This window comes from Schistocerca gregaria, chromosome 7 (assembly GCF_023897955.1).
Source record: "Schistocerca gregaria isolate iqSchGreg1 chromosome 7, iqSchGreg1.2, whole genome shotgun sequence".
NCBI classification, from domain to species: Eukaryota; Metazoa; Arthropoda; class Insecta; order Orthoptera; family Acrididae; genus Schistocerca; species Schistocerca gregaria.
Window position 1 is genome coordinate 308,029,225 of NC_064926.1, and position 18,161 is coordinate 308,047,385.

The window sequence follows — 18,161 nt, forward strand, 5'->3', positions numbered from 1 at the left end:
ATCTCAACCAGACACGTTTTACGAACATGTGAGATGACGGGAGTATCATTCCGTCACATACTCGAGATGATTCAAGGTGACACTGAAATGCAAGATTACGAACACACTGTTTCGCCGTATTTATTCGGTGTGGTGCAGACACACGCCAGTTAACCTTCAATGACTGTTATTCAGGGCATGCCTGAAGGACAAGTACAAAGCTTAGCATAAGGTACTCTGAACACCTAAAGCACTGAAAAGTGGAAATACATATGGTAGACCACATTTGCAAATCACTTCAGACATTAGTCGAGTACATGTCACGTCTCTACATCTACATCTACATCCATACTCCGCAAGCCACCTGACTGTGTGTGGCGGAGGGTACCTTGAGTACCTCTATCGGTTCTCCCTTCTATTCCAGTCTCGTATTGTTCGTGGCAAGAAAGATTGTTGGTATGCCTCTGCGTGGGCTCTAATCTCTCTGATTTTATCCTCATGGTCTCTTCGCGAGATATACGTAGGAGGGAGCAATATACTGCTTGACTCTTCGGTGGAGGTATGTTCTCGAAACTTCAACAAAAGCCCGTACTGAGCTACTGAGCGTCTCTCCTGCAGTGTCTTCCACTGGAGTTTATCTATCATCTCCGTAACGCTTTCGCGATTACTAAATGATCCTGTAACGAAGCGCGCTGCTCTCCGTTGTATCTTCTCTATCTCTTCTATCAACCCTTTCTGGTACGGATCCCACACTACTGAGCAGTATTCAAGCAGTGGGCGAACAAGCGTACTGTAACCTACTTCCTTTGTTTTCGGATTGCATTTCCTTAGGATTCTTCCAATGAATCTCAGTCTGGCATCTGCTTTACCGACGATAACGTCGCGTTGCGGTACATCTGCGTGCTCGCGGGGGTCCTACACGATATTAGGCAGGTGTAGCATTTTCTTTGGCTCTTCAGAGTAGATCCCTCTGTGACAGCAACCTAAACGAAAAGTACGTTGTCAGTAGTGGAATCGCAGCTTCAGATGCCGGTTCTCTATGTTTTCTCAATACCTTTTCTCGAAAAGAACGTCGTCTTCCCTCCAGGGAAAAATCTCTTCTTTGGGATCCTACAAAAACCATTACTATAGTCCCTACCTCCCAGTGACACCTACATAGACACCCCAAAAGCCACCTTACCGTGTGTGGTCGTGGATAATCCTGGCACCGAGATCTGTTCCTCCCGCCCCTGTTTCATTCGCAAATGGTACGTTTGAAGAAAGTCGCTGAGATTCTGTATGGTCTCTAATTTCTATCACTTTCTCTCTGCGGTCATATAGCGCGACATGTGTGAGGTGAAGTAACACGTTAACTGTTTCTTCTCAGAACGAACGCTCTAAGAAGATCGAAAGTAAACGTCTGCATGTTGCTCAACGCCTCTCTTGTAGCGTCTGCCACTGGAGACTGTCGAGCTTCAGCATAACGTTTCCGTTCCTACTAAACAAACGCGCGACGCAACGTCCCGCTGTTTGCTAGATCTCTCTCTCGTTATTTATCCAACCTGGTAACCGTCCCAGACTGATGATATTACTCAAGAAGCAGCCGAAAAATTGTTTGGTAAGCAACTACTTTCATAGATAAATCGTGTTTGCTCAAGACGCTCCCGATTATTCCCTGGCACATGCTTTTCTTAGAGTTTACTTTAGGTGGTCATTCCACCTCATCGCCCCGTTTTGTTACTCTAGGTATTTTTCGGTACCTATTACTGCCGAATGATTTGTCGCCGATACTGTAACCGACCAGTAGTGGTTCTTTTCACCTGTTTATCTGCTATACTTTTATTTATGTTCAGGATCAATTCCCTGACCCGCACCGAACGTCAATCCCTTGCAGGGCTCCCTGCATTCCGCTACATTCTTCGGGCGTTGAAACCTTCCTACTAACAACAGCATCGTCCGTGAATGGCTCCCGGCATTGTCCACAAAAATCATTATCATAAGTAACAAACAGCTGCAGTCCTACAACATTACCTTCAAGTACACCGTACATTTTGCGTTAACAACGATGAGTCAATTTCTACCTGGAGTGATGTCCTGGATCCAGTAACAAATCTGGTCCGATACTCGGCAAGCTCACATGTTTTCAGTGAACGACTGTGTGGAATAGTGTCAAATGCCTCCGTGAAATCAAGGAAGATGTTATCACCCTGGGCGCCTGTGTATGCGGCGCTCTGGATCTCGTGGACGAACGGAGCGAGCTGAGTTTCCAAAGATCTCTGTTTGGAGAACCCATACTGATTTTAATGGAGACATCCGTTCACCAAAACCGTCATAATATTTGAGCAAAAACATGTTACATATTTTTTACAATAGACTGACGTCACCGATACAGACCTACAATTGTTTTCATCTGTCCGACGACCCTTGTTTAAAACGGCAATGACATGCGCTTTTTTCGCTTGATACGTATACTCCGATGCACCAGCTATTTATGATAAGCTACTGTTAGAAGGGGAAATCATTTGTTTTTTTCTGCCCATTTCATTTTTACACAGATGATCTCTCGTTATATAAATCTTTGAACACATAGTTTCACAGCAAGTTGGTTGGTTGGCGGGTTGATTTCGGGGGGGGGGGGGGGGGGGGGACAAACGGAGAGGTTATCGGTCCCATCGGGTTAGGAAAGGATAGAAAGTCGTCCGTGACTTTCAAAGGAATTATCCCGGAATTTGCCTGAATCGATTACGGATAATCACGTAAAACCTCAATCAGGGTGGCCGGACGCGGCTTTGAACCGTCGTCCTCCCAAATGCAAGTTCAGTGTGCTAACCACTGCATCACCTCGCTCGGTTCACGGCAAGTAATTAAAATATCACCGGCTTATTCAAACTCTACGAGTTTTCTGCCCAATGCTCTCTATATATTCGAAGTGTTAACTACTGCCTCATGGTTGACGGCATTGCCTAATATAAATTGATAGCTAAGTAGCCGCCGTTGCCCGGGCATGTTCTATTAGTCTATCTACTCTTTCCCGTCTCTCTGCCGTCTCGTCCACCCCCCTATCTGTCCCTCTCCTTGTCCGCCCTCTCTCTGTCCATCTCTACCATCTCCTCCTTGCCCCTCCGCTCCGCTCCGCTCCACTCCAATCTCTCTGTCCATTTGGTCCTCCACTTCTCTCCATATTCTCCTCCTCCTCAGTCTCTCAGTGCATCTCCTCCTCTTTCCCTCCTCTACCCATTTCCTCCTCCCCCAAATCTGTGTCCATATCATCCTTTCCCCGCTCTGTCTGTCTGTCCATCTCTTTCTGTCCCGTTCTCGCTCCAGTTTATCATCCCCATCCCGGTAGGAAGTTTCTGGTTCTTAGCCCCTAGAATTTATTTACAAATGGTAACATGGGCACAAAGTTTGGTTGAAATCGATCCTAGGGTTTAGAAAGATTTTTTTTATCTGCAGCTTTGCGCGTATACACAGATGTACCATGCAATTCACATATATTAAACACATTTCACATATATTTGTACACCTATGTATATGGATATTGTCTGCTATATGCGCCACGAATACAGTTGGTAGTAATGAAGTAATAAATTAAAACGACATGCCTGCTGCGACAGCCGCGCAGGGTAGAAGTGCGGTCTAGGGCGCCTTGCCATGGTTCGCACCACTCCCCCCGTAGGAGGTTCGAGTCCTCCCTCGGGCATGGGTGTGTGTGTTGTCCTTAGCATAAGTTGGTTTAAATTAGATTAAGTAGTTTGTAAGCCTAGGGACCGATGACCTCAGCAGTTTGGACCCATAGGAAATTACCACAAAATTTCCAATTTCCTGCTGCGACAGTTTTACTGCATATACAGGGAAAATTTAATACGCAACAAAACGTTTTTCTTTTCACCATTTTGAGGGGGAAGTCATGGAGAAAAGATTTCGTTAAGATTTGAAATAATGTACGAAACTTGTTTCAAGTCACTAAGTGCTTTCATTCTCAAATAATGGATGAATAAAATATGGGTTTTCGAGCGTCGTGGGCTACACTTCCTTTTTATCCCCACTCCTTTCGTAGGTAGGTGGTCCTTAGCTCTACGACGATTCCTTTAAATCGGTTCTGTGGCTTACGAGGAGATGTGGAACATGCATACATACATTTTTATAACACGTATGCATGTGCTACAGGCCGAAAAGCAAATGTTACCTGTAGCAAGAGCAGATCCTTCATAGTTACCCCCTCCCACATGCGACGCCGTGCTTCTGGGTGCTGTGGGCCGCTACTTGATGCCAGTCTTCCGCACACAGCGCCTTATGATAGGTAAAGTGCAGCCTGACGGCGTGTCGTTATAGAAATGCTGACTTACAAGATGCAGATTCGTAACGAGGCGATCCTGCGCCCCTAGCTGGACTGACAAACTGCACTTCCGCACTGAACCTCTAAAATTAAATTTCTGAAAAAACCTGCTGGTTATCTACATTACTTATCGACTAGCCGGGAACCCAAGATCAGTTGCAGGTTGTCTGCCTAATGGCTTCTAGGGGTAACAAAAACGTGATTTTCAGTATTTCGCAGAATTATTCACCGAATTAAAAAATTTAAAACGCTGTCATAATCTACTCTCCTATGTTGAAAGTTTAACACATGAACACAAATCCGTCTACACCTCTCTGCAAATCACAATTAATTGCCTGGCATAGAACCACCTTCAACCCATTTCTCTACCGTTTCACTTTCAAACAGAGCGTAGAAAAAGCGAACACTTAAATCTCTCCGTGCGAGCTCTGATCTCTCTTAATTTATTATCAATTTTGAACTTTTTCGATGTCCTCCGTCGATCTTATCCATTGCGGACCGCACACCGCGCAGCAATAAACCAGAAGAGGACGGATAAGCGTAGCGTAGACAATCTCTGCAGCTGTAAGCAAAACTGTTGCACTTTCTAGCGTTCTGCCACTAAATCGCAATATTTGGTTCTTATGGTGCTTATGTGATCTTTACAATTTAAATTATTTGCAATTGTAATCACTAAGTATTAAGTTTAACTACAGCTAAGAACTGCGTATAAAGGGTATGTCAAATCTTTTACGTCAAATTGAAACAAATGATAGTGGATCCACAGCCGATTACACTGACACAGGGAACCAGTGGTCGGAAATGCATATTCATCGTGTTATGGACATACACAGCGTACACCCGATAACAGTGGAGCCCATAACTGTTCAAAGCGACGACAGCCAGTCTCAATGCATGTACAGCAATGGCGCAAGCAGTTTTGCCACTCTCTCGCAAAACTACCGGGCGGCTGTTGTACATTGGACAAGCAGCGGGTGATTAACGGCGTACATCCCTGACCACTACACATACTGTACACAACTTAGCTGACAGCATGTGTGTCATGTGACGACCGAATAGATAGCACCGGCGCATTAACCTGTGCTCCAAACAGACCACTAACCCTGGTGTCAGTTGTCCATTGTATCAGGCATCTTGTGATGTGTCTATGTTGAGGTGTGTTACTGTGTACAGTGCATGACGCATAGTCAAACATGGAACGTTACTCGTCAAGAAAGTTGGCAGACATGCATTTGATGAGCTGTGCAGCAAGATGTTGCACCCAGCACGAACTTACAGAGAACGCTTTCCCAACAGGTGTCATTCTAACTCGGAGAAGTGAACACCACACCTTGAGAAGATAGTGTTGGATCGTGCGGCCGACCACCCAGCAATAAGCACTCGTCAATTTGCCCATGAAACGCACACTTCGAAGGAGTATTGGTGGGACAGGTATTACACCCCTATCATTAAGTACATCTGCAAGCACTGGGACCAACGGATTTACTTCTGTCAATGGATTGTCCATTGCTGTATGGCCGAACTTGTACAGTTTGTTTTGTTCAAGTATGAGGCCTCATTCACCCGTGATGATGTCTTCAACAGCCGCAACAGCCATGCCTGGAGGGATGACAATCCACACGCCACCCACATCACTCGTTACCAGCAACGGTTCTCTGCCAACGTATGGGCTGGCATTGTCCGTAGTCACCTAATAGGACCTTATTTGCTTCCTCCCCATTTGACTGGACCACGTTAGCTGGTATTGCTGCGAGATGTGCTGCCACAGTTCTTGGAGACTGTACCCCTTGTTGTCCGCGAAAGGATGTGGTTTCAACACGACGGTGCATCAGCCCACTTTGATGTTAATGTCCGCGAGCCCTTGAACAAAACGTACCCTCATCGTTGGATTGGAACGGGAGGTCTTGTCCCACAGTCAGCGCGATCGCCGGATCTCACACCTGCGAACTTTTCCTCTGAGGCTGCGTTAAGACGTTGGTGTATGAAACGCCAGTACAAACGGATGAAGGCCTGTTTGTTGGATCCAAGCTGTTTGTCTCCTAGTACGAAAGACACCAGAGATCCACTGAGAGGGTGGCAGAACTCCTCGCGCCGTTGCCATTCATGCACTGAGACTGAACAATTATTATGCGCTACGTTGTATAGCCATAACACAGCAAATATACATTTCCCTATCTCAACAGCTTCAATTTGACCAGAAAGGTCATATTATCGGGACCAAATTCATAAAGTATTTGAGAACTAGAGCACTTTGCGGCTTATAACGAACTTTAAGCATTAATGTCATATTGTTCCAAAACTTTTCCTCGCTTACCTGCGTAACACGATATATTTAACACATTGATTCTTTTGTAATCAGACATTTGAACCTGTTTTATACATGGGAGTTCGAGTCTTTAAAGACTCGGTGGTTTATTGGTAGTTCACCAGCCAGTTAGCACGATTACCTTCTAGAATAATGACAAAATTGGCTTCCGCGTGTTAGAACAATATGAAAATTCAATCATGCACCCAGAGGGAAGAGAGTAATGGATAGAACGTATAAGAAATACAAGGATATCGCAAGACGTCAACAGGGCTTTTACTTGGAAGGAGGATGATAATCACTCCTTGATCTGAGAAATCAGCTATAAATCTGTTTTGCCCTCACTACGTCGTATACAACGACTTCATCTACATCTACACACATACTCCGCAATCCATCAGACGGTGCGTGGCGAAGGGTACCTCGTACCACAACTGGCATCTTCTCTCCCTGTTCCACTCCCAAACAGAATGAGGGAAAAATGACTGCCTATATGCCTCTGTACGAGCCCTAACCTCTCATATCTTTGTTGTCTTTCCGTGAAATATATATAAGTTGGCGGCAGTAAAACTGTACTGCAGTCAGCCTCAAATGCTGGTTCTCTAAATTTCCTCAGTAGCGAGTCACGAAAAGAACGCCTCGTTTCCTCCAGAGTCTCCCACCCGAGTTCCTGAAGCATTTCCATAACACTCGTGATGATCAAACCTACCAGTAACAAATCTAGCAGCCCGCCTCTGAATTGCTTCTGTGGCCTCCCTCAATCCGACCTGATAGGGATCCCAAACGCTCGAGCAGTACTCAAGAATAGGTCGTATTAGTGTTTTATAAGCGGTCTCCTTTACAGATGAACCACTTCTTCCTAAGACACTGCCAATGAACCGATGACGACCACTCGCCTTCCCCACAACTGCCATTACTTGCTTGTCCCCCTTCATATCGCTCTGCAATGTTACGACCAAAAATTTAATCGACGTGACTGTGTCAAGCGCTACACTACTAATGGAGTATTCAAACATTACGGTTTTTTCCCTATTCATCTGCATTAATTTGCATTTATCTATAGCTAGAGTTAGCTGCCATTCTTTACACCAATCACAAATTCTGTCCAAGTCATCTTGTATCCTCCTATAGTCACTCAACGACTACACCTTCCCGTACACCACAGCATCATCAGCATTTCAATCTAGTTTCTATCATGATACCATTTAATTACTGTACCAACAACGGTGGAAAAAATGGAGGCACAACAGTGTTCATGCGAGTCGCTTATTTAAGCACATAGCGAAGCGTTAAGGAGCATTTGGATGTAATTACGCATGTAATTTTGTCATGGTCACTATTATTTTAAAAAGTCACCATGTTAATTTTATGTTAAAGACTGAACTGTGAATTGTTATTTTTATTTTCTGCTGTAAATGAAAACTCACTGGCTGAATTTTGACGTTGTCACAGCGGCTGAATTAACTACAATTGCGCAGATGTAAGCGTGATGCGAGGCGTATGGAGTCAACTGAAGCGCAGCCCGTGATTAAAATTTCGCTGAAACTAAACACACTGCCCAACCCGAATGAAAAGGGTAATCTGTTTTTACGGTCTGTCGCCACATAAAGGTACAACGACGCTAATATTCAAGTTAACGTTAGCAATGAGAAGTGCAACACATTTAGCTTTCAACATAAAAAGCAAGGCAGAGGATGTGGGTACCTTCTCAGAATAGCAGCGGCACGAAGCATCTAACGTTATTAACATCTGGTGCGGCCGCGCAGTCGCGATGTATTCCATGCAGTAATGTTTATATCGCGATTCGTAGATTAAATTCCATCATCACATTATGAAAATCCATGAATTACACGCCAATCTGTATTACTAATCGGGTAATAACACCGGCCCGAGTTGAAGAGCGCCTATCTAACGGCTTACCGCGGCAAAATAAATTTGATGTTCAGCATTTCATGCAATTATAGGCAGAAATTAAAATTTTAAAATGCTTTAATAATCTACTCATTAAGACATTAAGAGGTATAATCTCGTGTTAAACTTTTAACACAATATGTGCTAAAGTCAGAAACCTTAAGTCAGCTTAACTCACGGCGTGCAAATTATTCACACCATATTCATCCAGTATTTGAGAACGAGAACACTTGGTGACTTCCAACAAGCATTACACGCAATTTCGAACCTTTTCAACATTTCTTTTTCGCGCCTATCCTCCACAAAATAATTAAAGGGAAAAAAAGTTTATCGCTTGCTATACTTTCGCTGCTCAAGCCGTAGAACATGAGCATCATACGAGTCGTTTCAATTTATTGCATCTTTACTACTAACTCTGTACGCAACAAATATTCCACACAGTACCCACGTATCACTGAACGTATCTGCCGCAAAACTGTTTCGTTGTACGACACTCATTTTAGGAGATTTACTTCAGATTTTACATCTACGTGGATACTCCGCAAATCACATTTAAGTGCCTGGCACAGGGTTCATCGAACCACCTTCACAATTCTCTGTTATTCCAATCTCGTATAGCGCGCGGAAAGGACGAACACCTTTATCTTTCTGTAAGAGCTCTGATTTCCCTTATTTTATCTCGGTGATCGTTCCTCCCTACGTAAGTCGGTGTCAACAAAATATTTTCGCATTCGGAGGAGAAAGTTGGTGATTGAAATTTCGTGAGAAGATTCCGTCGCAACGAAAAAAGCCTTCTTTTCATTATGTCCAGCCCAAATCCTGTATAATTTCTGTGACACTCTTTCCCATATTTCGCGATAGTACAAAACGTGCTGCCTTTCCTTGAACTTTTTCGATGTACTCCGTAAGTCCTATCTGGTAAGGATCCCACACCGCGCAGTAGTATTCTAAAAGAGAACGGACAAGCGTAGTGTAGGCAGTCTCCTTAGCAGATTTGTTACATTTTCTAAGTGTCCTGCCAATAAAACGCAGTCTTTGGTTAGCCTTCCCCACAAAATTTTCTGTGTTCCCTCCAATTTAAGTTGTTCGTACTTGAAATACCTAGGTATTTAGTTGAATTACGGCTTTTAGAATAGACTGATTTATCGTGTAACCGAAGTTTAACGAGTTCCTCTTAGCACTCATGTGTATGATCCTCACACTTTTCGTTATATAGTGTCAACTGCCATTTTTCGCACCATTCAGATATCTTTTCTAAATCGTTTTGAGGTTTGTTTTGGTCTTCTGATGACTTTATTAGTCGATTAACGACAGCGTCATCTGCAAACAACCGAAGAAGGCTGCTCAGATTGTCTCCAACGTCGTTAATATAGATAAGGAACAGCAAAGGTCCTATAACACTAACTTGGGGAACGCCAGAAATCATTTCTGTTTTACTCAGATTGGAAACAGAGGGTATTATACTGGCGTCTCAATGAAATGCAGTTTTAGTTTTGACTTGCTCATTAGTCTACGGGCGAAAAAACTTCCGAACTACAGTGTGTCTGGGAGGTAGGGACGAATATTAAAGTGCAATAGAACGCACAAAATCATTGAAAATGTAATTTAAGAAAACACATCAAGTATTTCCTGACCTTTTCTTTGAAAAATTCTATCCTCCATATGACCACCCAAGGTCGCGCGGCAACGAGCAATGCATTCATTGAAGTACTCGATGAAGCGCTCACAACATGCGGTGGGATGGCGTTAATAACCCTTTTAATTTCATACTTCAATTGTTGTATTGTTTGTGGTGCACTCACGTACACTTTTGATTTCAGAAATCCGCACGCTCTGGCATGCCATTCCTGGTTGCCACGTAAACAGATAATTTTTTTGGAAACTTTTCATTCAGCAGGGCAATCGTTTCATGGGCTGTGTGACATGTCGTGCCATCTTGCTGAAATCAAAATTCGTCATTTTCATCAATAAGACAGAGCTGCATCAAACCAGTAACCAGTGTCAGGACTGAAAACCACAACAACAACAACATCAATAAGAGGGAAAAACCAATCAGAAAGCACGTGTCGTTAACGGTCGTCATTCACAGTGACGGAGGCTCCCTCATCGTTTCCGAAAAAGTACGGACCGATCACTCCTCCCGCCTGAAACCCACGCCACACAATCGTGCGTCGCTGATGCATCTCATCTTCCACAGGCACTCGCGGGTTTTTGTTACCCCAAATTCTGCAGGTCTGCTTATTGACGTACCCTTCGAGGTGGCAGTTCGCTTAATTTGAGAAAATTATTCTTTTTTGTGAAATTCTCGTTCTCCTTTTTCGACCCAACACCCATTGAGCAAATCGATGTCTCTTTCCATGTTGTGCACGCTTCAACTCTTGCGTTCAAAATGACTAAGCACTATGGGACTTAACATCTGAGGTCATCAGTCCCCTAGACTTAGAAGTACTTAAACCTAACTAAAGTATGGACATCACACACATCCAAGCCCGAGGCAGGATTCGAAACTGCGTCCGCAGCAGACGCGCGGCTCCGGACTGAAGCGCCTCGAACCGCTCGGCCACAAGACCGGCAACTCTTGTGTGAATTGAATCTTGTACACATGGATTATCAGATCATTTGAAAGGATTTCAGGCAGTGAACTTGTTGATAAATTCAATTGCTGAGCTCGTCGGCGAACAGATTTTCTCGGGCTTACGGTCACACTGTCACGCAGGACAGCAACGTTTTGTTGTGCTCGAATAGAACGCGGTCGTCCCGTTTTCTTAACGTTTGAAACATAACCACTGGTCTCAAACTTCCGGATCAACTTCCGAGCTGCTGATTGGTTGGAGCAGCGTTAAGCCCGAGTGTCACACGCAATCCACGAACGGTTGCCGTGGGAATTTCACTGTTTTTGTAATAACTTTTTATCTCTTTGGTACTTTGTTGAGTTGTCGTCTGCTCCACGATGAAAATAAACAACAAACAACAATGCTCACTCAAACGCTATAAGGCTACTAATGGAAAGGACCGCAAATAACAAACATGAAAAAATTACTCCTGCTACCCGTCATGTGACAAAATGGCGCAAAATTCAAATTCGTCCTCACATTCTGGACACCCGTTAGCAGAACCAACATAATTAGGGCTCTGCACCTTCAACCGCCAACGGCCTTGCCGCACTTGTAACACCGGTTCCCGTGAGATCACCGAAGCTAAGCGCTGTTGGGCTGGGCTAGTAGTTGATGGGTGACCATCCGGTCTGCCGAGCGCTGTTGGCATGCGGGGTGCACTCAGCCCTTGTGAGGCAAACTGAGGAGCTCCTTGATTGAGAAGTAGAGGCACCGGTCTCGTAAACTGACAGACGGCCGGGAGAGCGGTGTGCTGACCATATGCCCCTCCATATCCGCATCCAGTGACGCCTATGGTCTGAGGATGACACGGCGGCCGGTCGGTACCGTTGGGCATTCATGGTCTGTTCAGGGGAGCTAAGTTTAGTTTTTAGTTTTTACACCTTCAACCAAAAATTCTTCAGATGCTTGACGTCAAACATTTAACGCATTAATTTACACACGCTAGAGTCACACTTATGTGACTACTGTCAAAAGTGTGAATAACGAGAGTTTGCAGCATGGACCGCTGCGAGACGTGTAGGAAGAGAATCAATGAGGTTCTTGAAGGTACTGACAGGAGCGTGGGGCTATGTTGACTCCAGTGCCGTGGTCTACTGCACCAGGTTTCTCGGTTGAGACCTTAACGCTCCCGCCTCCGATCTGAACCCTTCCAACGATTGTTGCACGGTGTTTGCTTAGGGTCCGATGGAACATAATACGTGACTCATCTGAAAGGGCCTCTTGTCGCCAATCATAGGACGTGCAGTGTGGTGTCTGCTTGCAAATTCCGTCAGCAGCCGTCAGCATGGGGACATGAATCAGGTGCCTGCTGGGAAGGCCCATACGCAGCAACGTTCGCTGAACGGTCGTTGAGGAAACACTGTTGGTAGCTTGTTGGTTCATCTAGGCGGTTAGTTGCTCAAAAGCTGCACTTCTATTGGCCCATACACAACTCCGCAGACGTCATTCACCTCTGTCATCTACGGCCCACGGTGTATCACGCTTGCCTCGGCGCCGTTTTTGCAGAGCGCCATTTTGCCATGGACGGTGTACTGTAGCAACGGCGGCACGCAAACGGGAAACGCTTCCACGATTGTCCCGCAAGCCAATGATCGTACCCTTTTGGACGCCAGGTAAAACACATTTCCGCGTTACGAAATCACTGCACGGTTTTTCACGTCGTCCCCCCAAACCCCGAAGATACATGTTACGTACCATCCACTGCTAGTCTGCCGTCTGTCAGCGGTTATTGCAAGCTGACGTCGAATATAGACGGTGGTCACCTTAATGTGAACGGACCGTGTATGTAAAGTAATCAGACGTTGCAAGCTGTTTTATTCACCGAGTTCGGTTGTTTAAATTATCGAGAGTGGCGTGGTGATGGCGGAGGGGAGAGGGGGGTCTTTTTGGTAATTAGGGGATGGACTTACGCTCTCCCACATATCAAGACCGTTACGGAGTCACTCGATCGCGAAGAAAATAATTACCAGGTCAATATTTTTTTATTTGTCAATAAAGTTGTGAGTTGAAGGCCGAGTCACACAGAGTGATTTGCGTCAAGGCGTACAACCTCTCGCATTTTGCGGCCGGGGCGACCAAGCGGTTCTAGGCGCTACAGTCTTGAACCGCGCGACCGCTACAGCAATGCCTCTGCGACGTGCATGGCGTCGTCGCTGGCGGCGCAGTGTACCTGTCTATCGCAGTTTGAAGGCTTGTTCCAAGCATGCCATTTGTTTTGAGTACGAGAAAGAAGAAGAAATTAAATGCTGATGAATACCTTTTTATATGGGCCAAAGTTGGTAGTGGAAATTGTAAAATAAAAACCAATGGAGATTTTATGATTTATTATAGACAATAAAGTTCCTAATCTACTTTCCTTATTTCCTTTCTAAAAAAAATATTGATTGTGTTGGTTATGGGTCGCACCAGACCGCTCGTGATTTTTTTTTTTTTTTTTTAATTGCACTCTGGTTTGCTCGCTAGGCGGTTGACCTTGAACGGGACTTCGCCGCTGGCGAGGCTGCCGCGGCAACACGGGCCCTGGTCGGTGGTTCGAATCCTGCTGGATGTGTGTGATGTCCTTAGGTTAGTCAGGTTTAAGTAGTTCTAAGTTCTAGGGGACTGATGACCTCAGAAGTTAAGTCCCACAGTGCTCAGAGCCATTTGAACCATTTGAACCTGTCGTATTTTGTGGGCGATTCAAGATATCGAAACGAGCTTTTCGACTAATGATAGTAAGCAGATGGGCAGTTAATCTTGTTGCGTAACTAAAATACTTAGGCTTGTATGAAACGAGATACTGAAGCTCGTATAAATTTTTAAAATGGAACGTTATACTTTTCTGAACGTCATTAGAATGCTCTTGAGATGTCGAGTACAATGATGCGGCACTTGTTAATGTTGGCGTTAAAACCTTTCCCACATAAATATTGAAGAAATGAGCTAAAATTTGACAGCCGGAGTGGCCGTGCGGTTCTAGGCGCTACAGTCTGCAACCGCGTGACCGCTACGGTCGCAGGTTCGAATCATGCCTCGGGCATGGATGTGTGTGATGTCCTTAGGTTGGTTAGGTTTAAGTAGTTCCAAGTCTAGGGGACTCATGACCTCAGATGTTAAGTCCCATAGTGCCATAGTGCCATTTGAACCACAATTGTTATTGGGGATGATACTTGGACCTATGGTTGAAGGCATAGTGAGATCAGAGTTCGTTCCAAATGAAACAACGCCTCAGGCGCTCAGTGCGGAACCGCACGACTGCTACGATCGCAGGTTCGAATCATGCCTCGGGCATGGATGTGTGTGATGTCCTTAGGTTGGTTAGGTTTAAGTAGTTCTAAGTCTAGGGGACTGATGACCTCAGATGTTAAGTCCCATAGTGCTCAGAGCCATTTGAAACTTTTTTTTTTTTTTTTTTTTTTTTTTTTGAGCTATAATTTAGAGGCAAAGCGGGCTGAATCGTTTACTACCGTTTAAACGCCGCGAACTGCAGCTCTTCTGCTAGGTACACACTATTTGCAGTTAACAAGACTGACCTACGCTAATAAAATAAAACGATTTCCTGTTGGCCGTACTTTATAGTATACAAAAACAGGGCCCGCTACGATTTCTGTAACTGGAACTGTATGTTAACTTTTGGCGCATAGGTAGTAGCTGTTTCCACGGCTTTTGAGGATAAAGATGTTCCTTTCACATCAGGACGTGCATTCATTTGGAATAGCAAAATGGTGCAAATGGATCTGAGCACTATGGGACTTAACTTCTGAGGTCATCAGTCCCCTAGAACTTACAACTACTTAAACCTAACTAACCTAAGGACATCACACACACTCATGCCCGAGGCAGGATTCGAACCTGCGACCGTAGCAGCAGCGCGGTTCGACACTGAAGCGCCTAGAACCGCTCGGCCATCCCTGGCGGCTTTGGAATAGCCAACATTTTCTCTGTGCCGTATAAAGAAGGACAGAGAGGAAGTACGTTTTATCTTACACGGAAACATCACCAATTGACCTCATATTTTAAGGAGAAAAGATCACACTTGCACGATGTCAGCCCCCGCAAACGATCCTGTGCGAAAGTTGGGACCGTAATTTTGTTAATACGCAGTTGCCACCTTCTGAAAGCACAGCATTTAAACTTTCGCTCGGACCGGTAGTTCGTCAGTCGCTCGCCCTCGCTGCAGCCGCCTAACGCTCGAGCGGCAAGTACTGAGCAGCGGAGTACCAACCGAAGCCCTTTTATTCTCATGAAGTTGAAATGTGAGGTAGCAGTTTTGGGACAGTGCACTTTTAACTCTTACACAGGATTAATGAGAACTCCAATGAAAATATTTTGGGAGGTCGTTCACTGTTATTTTCTGAGTGTTTTGGTCAAGTAACTCGCGGTAAAAAAAATTCGTGATCAATCTCTGGCTAATGCTGGGAATTGTTTAAAGTTCTAACCGCTTCTTCCACTTCTGCAGGTTTATGGCTATGTGAAGAAGTTCAAAGCTGCTCGGTATGACAAAATCTACATTCCACTGCAGTTTACGGTCGCAGGTTCGAATCCTGCCTCGGGCATGGATGTGTGTGATGTCCTTAGGTTAGTTAGGTTTAAGTAGTTCTAAGTTCTAGGGGACTGATGACCTAAGATGTTAAGTCCCATAGAGCTCAGAGCTATTTGAACCATCCACTGCAGTTTCCGTTACAAGTGCCTGGAGAAGTCAGTTCACAGGCCGCAGGAAAACAACGAAATCCCACATCTATAGAGTGTAAACCGTTTGTGTGTGTTCACCGATGATCTTTTTGTGTTATTTTAGGTTCTCTCTGTAATTACGTATTTGTTAGAAAACGTAGCTCTATATTAGAGTAACATTACTGTGTACTAGTTTTCCACTCGCCGGATTTCTTCATCCAGACTTTTGTGGCCATTTCACTTTTAATTGGTTAACTACGTATAGACGTTGTAGGTAATGAGCCTTTGCGTGAGGATACTTTTCGTTGTTCTACTGTGCTTCATACAACACTTAAGTGCATTTCGGAAGAACGACCTGACAAGTAAAGCGCAGCCACTACACACTACCTTAGTCAATGAAATACGTTAAGATGTGACCGGACGCCATTTCAGTATGTAAATAATTTGTTGCTGCAAATAGCTTTCAGAGTTCTGAGCAGTACGACAGTGTTGAGAAATGATACTTCTGGAGCGCGGCGACGGTATGAAAACGCCACAGGTACAGAAACGGAGTAATCCTATTTGGACTGCGAAGTGAGGAACGGGTACATAAAGGGGCCGCCCACACAAGTGGCCTAGCGCCGCGGATAAACTCCCAGGAGAGATGGTCAGCTAACTGGATGAAAGCTACTGTTGGCCTAAATGCCAAAATTAAGTTTCACTGTTGCATTTATGGCGCGCCGTTCTCTTTAGTGAGGAAAAGTCAAATGTCAGACGCCCGCGTGCGACTGAATAAACTTTCTGCGGCCTGGGCTGGAGAATGGCGACGAAACTTTTCAGTTCAGTACGTAACTAACCAACAACAAATACACTATCGGATCAAAAGTATCTGAACACCCATATGTACTGTGTAATTGATCACTAGATGACACGAGAGGTGAACCCGCTAGTATAAAAAGAGGCAGGAAGTAGTGTATGGCCAGTAGAGAAGCAATACCTGGATATACTGACGAACAGGGACCGTCGAGCATTTTGGAGCGTAGTTGTGGGAAAAAGGCATGAAATGAGCGGAAGGAGTCACTCGAGAACTAAAGTGTGCTAACAGTAGTGTTACCTGAGCGAGGTGGCGCAGTGGTTAGTACGCTGGATTCGTATTCGCGAGGACGGTCCAAACCCGCGTCGGACGATCCTGATTTAGGTTTTCCGTGATTTCTCTAAATCGCTTCAGGCAAATGCCGTAATTGTCCCTTTGAATGGGCACGACCGACTTCTTTCCCTACCCTTCCCTAATCCGAAGTGACCGAATGACCTCGCTGTTTGGTCCTCTTCCACGAATCGACCAACCAACCGGTATTGCTGATGAGTATCGATGCTGTGTCCCTAGATTGGCGCCTGAAGTCATAAACCATAAACATATTGTTACAATATCATTGTAATGAGCGTAATCGTCAATCATTCGGTTTCCTGCCGTTTTGAGTACACTAATAGAGAGAATACTAGTTTTTGTCAAAGCTGTGTCTAACATCACTTTTATGGCAACAAGCGACTTTTATTGAAACGGGCGAAGCTTATCACTCTTGCAAAACAAGCAGCAAGCTTCTGTTACTGAAAACTTGTTTGTAAAATTCACTATTTGTTTCCATGGGTCTGTCAAACAATAGCAACTAAGTTCATCAAACTACACGTCAGTGTAAATAATGAAGATTTTGCTACCGGTAATATTACACCTGTTTCACAGAGAATATGTCCAAATGACATGTTTCAAGTTCAACCACATAAAGCAGCAAATTTTATATGAAAGGCAAAACAAGTTCGAAAGCGTTTTAGTGAATACTTCGTTACAGCTGGAGCAATTCCATAGCAAAAAATGCTTGTAATAACGGCGTTGCATAAAATTTATAAAAATTTTCTGTATATAAAACATTTGACGACGCTAAATTCATATACTGACACTAATTAAACATTAATTGCGTGATTTTCGATTGTACTAATACCGACTTCCTTTTCTACTTGGTCCTCTAAAAATGGAAATTCAAAAAATACATACAAATCGTCCAGAAAGAGCTGGAGTTACGATTTTTTTTATTTTATCATACTTCCGTTTGTTCGTCGCGCGTAGAATATAGATTTTCTTCTTAACGTCTTGCTGGGTAATATTTGGGAGGCAAAGAAGCAACAACTCTACCATTTTCGCGAGTGCCAATGGTCTTTTGTTTCTGTCCATAAACTCTTTTGATCTTTCTCGCTCAAAACCAGCGGCGAAACATCAACATTCGTCAGATCCGATGTCCGGCAAGCAGCCAACTATGGTTTGACACACGCTTGCGTACACGGTCAAACTTGTATATCAAATCGGTTATCAATTAAAATTTCTCTCAATCACAGTCGATGTGTGACAAACTCGTCA

General features: G+C 44.4%; 1 protein-coding gene and 1 pseudogene across 1 annotated transcript in view; one reads left to right on the forward strand and one right to left on the reverse strand.

The window, feature by feature from the left end:
• Positions 1-18,161, reverse strand: part of LOC126281942 (tyrosine-protein phosphatase non-receptor type 9) — a 769,005-nt gene that overhangs the window by 723,337 nt on the left and 27,507 nt on the right. The gene's annotated exons all lie outside the window — the stretch shown is intronic.
• Positions 11,657-11,773, forward strand: LOC126282636 (5S ribosomal RNA; annotated as a pseudogene).